The 9339-nt window shown below is 44.4% G+C and overlaps 1 pseudogene; it reads left to right on the top strand.

The window, feature by feature from the left end:
• The first annotated feature begins 4050 nt into the window (after positions 1 to 4050).
• LOC142459438 (transcription factor IIIA pseudogene) lies at positions 4051 to 8501 on the top strand (annotated as a pseudogene).
• Positions 8502 to 9339: the final 838 nt, after the last annotated feature.

Genomic DNA, 9339 nt, shown 5'->3' on the forward strand with positions numbered 1-9339 from the left:
CACATGTAATTCATTGCTATTTTTATTTTTTTAATTTTATATGAAAAATAACAGATTGTCTTTGATTAAGAGGAGAATAATTATAGAAATTTGGTTCAATTGAAAATTATGGCAAAGTCCATGTGGGGTCTTATTTTGGTTCTGTTCAACTGAGCTATTTTAAATCTTTTCTAAACTACAGACAACTATGACCTGTTTTCAATGCTATTATTAGTCAATGCTCTAATTATGTTTACAATAATGACTATTATTTTAAAGAAACTAAAGCTTTCTGCTCAGGTTTATTTCCCGTTGAGGACTGAATGATCTATGGATCAAGGACATGGAACATATAAAATCCTGCCACCAACCTAGATTGTAACTTGTGATTTAGTTTATGAAATATAAAATAGATTAGCTTTTCACTACTTATTGCTGAGCAGGGGGTATATGTAGTGGCTAAATATTACTATTATGTTTGGATTAACACTTAGAGAGACCCAATAACAACATAGAAAAGCAATCCACCAAGCTTAGAATCTGACTCAAGGTTAGCTTTTGACTTACCTGATTTTAGCTGGTTTAGAGGCAGTTGAACCCCATCATCTAGGGTTGCTATGAGTCAGCATTGACTCAATAGCAGTGAATTGGGTTGTTGGTGGTGTGTTTTTTTTTGGTTTTTTTTTTGTTAGGACAGGAGGAAGAAAGAGTACTGACAGAGGCGTAGTTGATGTCAGAGGTGATGTGGAGAAGAGCAATTTGAAAAAGGTGGACATTTGGGATACTTCCCCTTCATATAGACCAGCCTTGTGCTAAAGACTGCCAGAACATCAGTTTAAATACTGGAGGCAGGCTACACCCACAAGGAAATTCCTTTTTACTTGATTGGCTGCTCATATTAGGTCACAAAATGGAAGCTGATTACTTTGTGTCTGCCAAATCATGGAGCATCAACTCAACCAAGTTCACAATAACGTACTGTATTAGCCGGTTGACTAGAGAAACAAATTCAGTGACACTCATATATGTGTAAGAAAGAGCTTTATATCAAGATGTCATTGTTATAAAGAAAATATCCCAACCCAGTCCAACTCAAGTCCACATGTCCAATACTAGTCCATAAATCCATAAATCTGATATTAGTCCATAAGTCCCTCTCACAAAGCCACATGCAAGAATGCAGGAACATCACTGGTCAGTGGATGCCAAGTCCTGTGAATCTAATGGCAGCGGCTCCGGCAGCTCTTGAAGTGACTTGTTAGCAGGAAGGTGAAGGCAGAGAGAGGCAGGGAAGGTTCCCAGGGTACTCCTTATATTTTGGCCCCTCACAGGCTCACTCCTACAGTTTTCAACTGCTCAATCATTTTCTAGCTACAGAGCATGAAGAGAATGATTCCAAGATGCTTTCTCAGGAATTATAAAATCTGTGTAAACTAGGGGCCAACTTTACTGACATAAGTCAGATCTTACCCATAACCCTTGCATTCTTCACAGAAAGATCTAGGGGGGAAAATAAAGTCAGATGCCAATACTGTCCCTACCTTCGACTCCAAATCTATGAAGACTGAAAGCTGAAAAAGTACTGCCAACCTTAAGGAGACAGGGACTGGACTGATGGCTCCTGGGGGCATGGGAGGGAAGGAGGTGGAGTTGGGGAGCGGGGAGCCAATAATGACAGGCACAAGAGAATAGTAAGTGTTCTAAAATTGACATCGAGGAGTTGGGTAGCTTTTCTTGACATATTTGAACAATTAAATTGTATTTGAGAAGAATTACTGAAATGTGAATGATGGGTACACATAACTGTGAGGTAAGAGGGAAAAATATATACATACATACAAATATAACAACAAAGCAGATGGACTTTGAGCGTCTACTTAAATCTTGTCTCAGTACAAGAAGTTTGTTCTAAAAATGTGGCATTGTATAATACTCACCTTCCTAACACGATCACTGAAGACAAAATGGGTACATAAGAAAATGTGTTGAAGAAAGCTGATGGTGCCTCGCTATCAAAAGATATAGTGGCTGGGGTCTTGAAGACTTGTAATTAAACAAGCGACCATCTATTAGGGAAGCAACAAAGCCCATATGGAAGAAGCATACCAGCCTGTGTGATCATGAGGTGTCAATGGGAAAAGGTATCAGAAATTCAAAAACATGCCATCAAATTTATGTGAAGGGGCGCAGATATAGTGGAGACTCAAAACCCACCTGTAAGATAATTGGATAGTCCCTCTCAGAAAGGCAACATGGAAAGGATGATAAATCCAGGGTATGGTATGGACCACAAAATTGTCTGCTAGTTCTTTAATATTTCCTCCGCTTACTATTGAGGTTATTTATATTACTTCATTAATCATATTAAGATTTGTGTATGTTCATTGTACATTTAAGATTGTTCACTACATGAAAGGCAAGATAGATAACCCTGCAGAAACAGTAATAGAGGGGTAGTGATTCTCTGAGGGTATGGAAAGAGTGTGGGGGTGTGGTGGGAAGGAAGGGGAGTGGGGAGCTGATAGAACTGATGATTGTGTAAGTCCACTGGATGGGTTGGAAAAACAGAATTATATGTGAACGAATATATTGGATTGTGTAAGATACATCAATAAAAATATAAAAAAATAAAATTGATGCAAAGACAATAAAACGCCCCCCAAAAAAGTAGTCTTAAAATGAGAGTATTGATGCTTCCTTTTTTTTTTTCTTGATGCTTCCTTTTAAAGATGTACTCTGGTCTTGAGAAATCAGTGGGCCCCCCAACTACCATGATACGAATTCTACCTTGCAAGTCTGGATACAGCAGAAGTTGTACACTGGTGCAGATAGGAGCTGGAGGCACAGGGAATCCAGGGTGGATGATACCTTCAGAACCAGGGGGTGAGGGGCGATACTGGGAGAGTGGAGGGTGAGTGGGTTGGAAAGGGGGAACTGATTACAAGGATCCACATGTGACCTCCTCCCTGGGGGACTGACAACAGAGAAGGGGGTAAAGGGAGACGCCGGATAGGGCAAGATATGACAAAATAATAATCTATAAATTATCAAGGGCTCATGAGGGAGGGGGGAACGGGGAGAAAGGGGGAAAAAAAGAGGACCTGATGCAAAGGGCTTAAATAGAGAGCAAATGCTTTGAAAATGATTAGGGAAAAGAATGTACTGATGGGCTTTACACAATTGATGTTATGTATATGTATGGATTGTGATGAGTTTTATGAGCCCCTAATAAAATGTTGTTTTTTTTAAAGAAATCAGTGGGATAAGCTATTTTCTACAGAAATAGATGTTAACTAACTTAAGACTTCTGTCATTCAGTGGCTGGTTGAGGGAGTGAAGGTCATAGACATGAGTATGACCCTTCTTTGCACTTTCAGTTCTGGTCAGCTGAAAATTTGCAATGAAAAGTACGTTAAAAATCCTAAATCTAATCTTTTGGAAGTCTGCTATTGACAAGGCTCTCAGGAGTTTGAGTCTAAGGTGGGAGGGAACAAATGCTCTACATCCATCAGAAAAGATCAATGTTCCCAACGAATAGCTACGGTAAGTGCTGCTCAAAGGACAAAACAACACACACTAGGAATTCATTTCATTTGATCGTGTAGGGGATTCTTCTAACTGGTCTCTTCAATCGGAAGCGGCAAAATCGGTCTCTGAATGCGTGAAGCCAGCCAGATATTGGAAGCGGACAGCAGACCTAACTTCCTGTTACACAGACCGTGACCTTGGATCCAGCTCCATGGAGACTGCTCCAGCAGTCAGCCCAAGTCCCTGGCAGGCCCACCACGCGTGCACCCGGAAGTGCGGCTGGCTTGCGTGGCTCCGCCCTACGTGGCCGCGCGCCGAGGCGGGGCCGTGCTGGAGCCGCCGGCCCCGCCGCCGAGGCAGGACCTTCCCTGACCTTCGCCAACGCGTTCCCGGCGGCCGGCGACAGCGCGGAGCCCACTTCGCTGCTCCGCCGCCCCGCCGCCCCCGGAAGTTGATCGGCTCCTTCCGGGATTGCAGCTCCTAGGGCACAGCCTGGGAGCTCGGCGCGCGCCTGCGCAAGCACGCCGAGTGAGGCCGTGCGCCTGCGCAGACCTGGCCGGGGGGAAAAGCCTGCGCCTGCGCAGACCTGGGCCGGGGGAAAGTCTTCGCCAGCGAGGGCCGCCCGTGCCGGTCCTTTGTGAGGCCCTTGGCCGCGGTCAGAAATGCACCACCAAGCCGAACGTGAAGAGGCACGGGCGCGCGAACGGGAGCATCGGCAGAGACGGTCCGCGTGTGAACTGGAAGGCTGGGGGAAGACTTTCAAGTAGCAGCAGCAGCTGAAAGTCCACCAGTGCCCGCACATCGGCGAGCAGCTGATCCAGTGGAACCGGGAAGGATGCGGGAAGCACTGTGCATCTCCTCCCAGCAGGCGGAAGAGACGCGAGAAGGCCCCCGAGGGCTGCCTAGGTCAAAAGGAAGGTTCCTTTGTGGCAAAGACATGGGCGGAGCTCCTGATATTCAGGCGTGAAAGCCATCCAGAGGAAAGCAGGCGTGAGATCTTCTAGCAAAGACCACCTCAAGCAGCACTCGAAGACTCACACCCCATGGGCTCACCTACACCACCGTGTTCAACCGCCAGAGCCACATCCTCTCCTTCCACCAGAAGCGCCCTTTCCCGTCTCCGTGTGCACGTGCAGGCTGCGGCAGAACACTTGCCATGAAGCAAAACTTCGGCAGGCACGCGGTTGTCCAGGATCCTGACTGGAAGGAAACGAAGGTCAAAGTAAGGCCCTCTACAAAACGGAGCTTGGCCCCTCACCTCAGTGGCTACATCCCTCCCAGAAAGAAACAGGAGGGGGGTCCCCTGTCCTTGTCCAGCAATGAGTCGGGGGCTGCGGAGCCTGGTGGAAGGACAGGTGCTCTCCACGGTGGCGATCCTGGCCCTTGGCTAAAGGCCTCCTGGCCTCTGGAGAGGACAAACCGAGGAGTTCTCGGAAGCACATGTGTCTACTGGTGAATGAAGGGACTAAAGGATAAAGTTCACAATTATGTTAAGGAGCTTGCATCCAAATAATTCAATTATCGATGGGTGCTGGGGGGAAAAAAACAAATCAGTGCCCTAATGAATTGCTCGTCTTAGGTCAATGGATGAAGAAGCACTGGACAGGAAAAGCACTATGCACAAAACCTTGCTTGACCAGTCTTGGAGAGCTAGTAACTCAGGGCAGGGAGAGTGCAAACGCTACTTGTACAACATTTTACATACAGACAGCACAGTAGAAACTTTCCAGGGACCATATACATGCCATTAATCTCACTGAAGAAAGCAGAAGTATTTTTCATTCTCTTTTTCTCTTTGTTTGAGAAGCCTGGCCATTTCAATGTACTTTGAAATGATTCCATGTTGATTCAGCCTAGGAAGCAGCAGTGTGAAAGTTCCAATCAGCAAAATCAAAGATCATGGTCATGAAGTACATGAAGGTGTGCATCATGGAATGCCAATTTGATAGAACAAAGTGTTCTTGCCTTGAGTAAGTACTTGAGTGGAGGTCCAATGTCCATCTGCTGCCTTAATGCTAAACCTATAAATATATGCGCGTAGATTATTTCCCCACCATCCTATGTAAATATATTTACATATGTACATGCCTATATTTAGACCTCTGTAAATGCCCTTTGTCTCCTAGTTCTTTCTTCTATTTCCTTTTACTTTCCTCTTGTCCCACTGTCATGCTTAGCCTTCATTTGGGTTTCAGTAATTTCTCAACATTACATTGCCCTTATCAAACCTCTCACACCCTCCTTGCCATGAATTTTGGTTCACTTGTTGCTCCCATGTCCCTGGGTTGGTCAACACCACCTTCTTACCCCCAACTCCTCCTCTCCCATGTCCCCACAGAACCATCAATTCCGTTGTTTTCTCCTCCAGACAGTTCATCCAGCCTATCTTATCTAGCTAGATCTGCGGAGATAATAACATGCACCCCAAAACAAGGCATAGCAAGACAAAGCGACAAAAGAGAACACAACGATGACAACAAAAAGGAAAACCAATGACCCAGAAAAGAATAAATTAAAACAAATGAAAAAGAAAAAATTTCTTTTTAATTTTAAAGAAAAACCTGTAAGTAGATCAAGGTCTGATTTTTGGACTCTAGGCGTGTCCTCTAGTCAAGTCCAATGGGGTATCATGCTTTGCCCCCCCCCCTCCCCGAGTCTATCCTTTGCACTCCCTCAGGAGCTCTCTGCTCCTCTGCAAGCCTTCAATGTTTTGCCTCAGTGTCGCAGGGTCAGTCCGGGCCAATCCCAACACTGAGTCTCCAGTGTTGTCCCCCGTAGGGCCACACCAACTGGTTTTGTGACAGTAGCTAGGAACTTCGTCTTCTCAACCTTGGATTTGGCCGCTGAATACTTCCTCTTGCACATGGCCTTTCTGGAATATGTGGCAGAGCGAGAATATGGGCCCATTTCTCTGACTAGGATAGGGTTTTGGCTGCAGGGGTGGCTTCCCCTTCTTGAGGTCTTTGCCCTCGACTGTAGTCTTCTTGTATCCTGGCACTTGCTTTCTTGGCTCCAGGCTTCTTTTCCTTGGTGTTTGGCTTCTCAGCCTTGGCACCCGGCATCTTGCAAGACGGGAAGGCCAATTACTACCTTATCGTCAGGTCAGAATGTGACAAAGGTGTCATCCGATCTCCTTATTGATCCAATGTGTAATTTTCCAGTTTCTAATATTTCCTACTTTGTTTTCTACTGAGTTTATTCCGTTTCAGTCTGCCATTCTTGTTGGGCTGTTAGGGTTTTGTTTACTTTTTTATGTTTTTCTGTATATGAAACTCATAATAGGGAGACCCATAGAGACAGTAACTGGATTAACAGTTTCAAAGGGACATGGCAGGGGAAGTTGGTGGGGAATAGAGAGCTATCAACAACGAATACAAGGAAGAAGAAATATCCTTAAGCTAATCGTGGAGATGGTTGCACAACTCTTCTGCATGTGCTTGAATTGTGTATCAGTGAATCAAAAATAAACATTTAAAAAAATGAGAACTGACATTTGTCCTCTATCAGCTAACCTCAAGTGAGGGCATTCCACTGTTGTCCTTTCCTTGTTATCAATACAAAAGAGCATGCATGATAAACAACACACACACACATATATTATTATGGTAAACACACACACACATATCAATCTACCAGTTAACAATTTCTATCTGTATAATTTAGTAATTGTCTTCCTAGAGAGCCCAGAGTAAAGGTCAAGGATGACCAAGGTTACACTGCCATCTTGAGTCTCAGGTCCACCCATCCTGTCACATGTGTACCCCTAATCCCTTCCGATTGTGTGTACACCCTTAGATCGTCCCCCTCCCATTACTGTATTGCCTATGGTACGACCCCTTCCTATGATGTATATAGTTACCTGTAATCTGGAAAGGCTTGCACGCCCCCAAATAAATACCGTTCTCCTCTCGCCTCCTCCCACTTTGTGCAGCCCTGGCTGCTGAGATCATGGCCGTCCAGGAGAGGTGAGCATGCTACTATGAAATGTGTCTGACTCCTTTAATTTGCTCTCTCTCCTATCCCTCCTATTCGCTATGACTTTACTAATCTTTATATGTTAACGCCATACAATTGCGCCTATGGATCCATGATATTGTCAGAGGCTGGCTTCCTCTGACAATGATTTTATTGGGGGCTGGTACAGCTCTTATCACAGTCCATGCATCCATCCATTGTGTCCAGCACATTCTTCAAACACATTCCTTGAAATACTCTCTCCCCCATTTGACAGCCGTAGAGGCTGCCGATTTCTCCCTTTTTTTTCTTTAAAAAAATTGTTCATTCCACCTATCTTATCTAGATAGACATGCAGAGATAATATGCAGGAAAAACAAGATAGCAAAACAAAGCAACAAAAGGAAAAAACAACAAAAAAGAAAGACATAAATAATTCAAGGTCTGTTTGTTGACCTTTAGGGTGTTTTCTGGTTGTTTGATGGGGTGCCATGCCTTGGCCCCACAGTCTATTTTTGATATTCCCTGGGGACTTTGTTGCTCTGTTAGCATTGCTGTTCTGTTGCACACCCTTAGTGTTTCGCCTCAGTGTGGTGGGGTCAGTTTGGCGCAACTCCTGCACTGTGTCTCCAGTATTGTCTAGTGTTGGATCAGTGAGGGATGTCCTGACTCATAGTGGGGCTGGCCTTACGGTCCTCTCTCTGCTTTGGTTGCTCTAGCGGAAATATTGTCCTCAGGGCTTGGTGGGCCAGGATGTGTTCCACTTTCTCTTCCTCTCCCTTCATTTGTTCCTGTGTGCTCTGATCAGACATGTCCTGTCCTTGAGGGATAGCTTATTCTTCTGCGGGGAAGGGGGCTGCCCATGTAGTTGGGATTGGGGCCTGCCCCCAAGATTTATTTTTGAAAACATCTTGCAACATATATCAGTAAAAACTGCATTCCTCTTTTGGCCTGATTAATACTCCATTGTATTCATGTACCACATTTTCCCCGTCATCTGTAGATGGACATGTTCTTTTTTGTCCCCTATGAATGATGTGTTCTTAAAAATAAAATAACCTTCAATCTCAGATTCTAATTGAGCAAGTTCTCCTTTGAGCAGTTTCTGGTTCTTCAATGTAAGTTCATATTATATTGTACACTTATAGAACACTTTTCCCATTTAAAATAGTTTTCCTTGTATAACTGGAGAAGATGAAATAATTTGGGTTTTGAAATAATTATAAAGTAGGTTTGCTTTCTTCTTTCCCTACCTGTGAAAAATAATAAATACCATATTCAGCATGAAGAAATGGTGGGTAGTGGTAAACCGGCTTTTCTGCATGGGTGCTGCACATCATAAAGGGGGTGCTACTCTGATTTTGTACTAGCTGCGGGCAATTTGACAAGCTCTGATGTCTCAGGGTAATGATTGTCCCCCCAAAAGGTGACAGAGTTGGAGTAGGCTTATAAAGAACTGTATTTTTTCTTTAAAAATAAAAATTCAATTCAGGTAAACAAGCGGCCATCTAGCTCAGAAGCAACAAAGCCCACATGGAAGAAGCACACCAGCCTGTGAAATCATGAGATGTCAAAGGGATCAGGTATCATCAGAACAAAAAATCAAATCATTGTAAATGAGGGTGAGTGCAGAGTGGAGACCCAAAGCCCATCTGTAGGCAACTGGACATCCCCTTACTGAAGGGTTGTGGGGAGGAGATAAGCCAGTCAGGGTGCAGGGTAGCAACGATGAAACATATAACTTTCCTCTAGTTCTTAAATGCTTCCTCCCCCCACTATCATGATCCCAATTCTACCTTACAAATCTGGCTAGACCAGAGGAGGTATATTGGTACAGATAGCAACTGGAAACAAGGGAATCCAGGACAGATGACCCCT

This window comes from Tenrec ecaudatus, chromosome 10 (genome assembly GCF_050624435.1).
Source record: "Tenrec ecaudatus isolate mTenEca1 chromosome 10, mTenEca1.hap1, whole genome shotgun sequence".
NCBI lineage: Eukaryota > Metazoa > Chordata > Mammalia > Afrosoricida > Tenrecidae > Tenrec > Tenrec ecaudatus.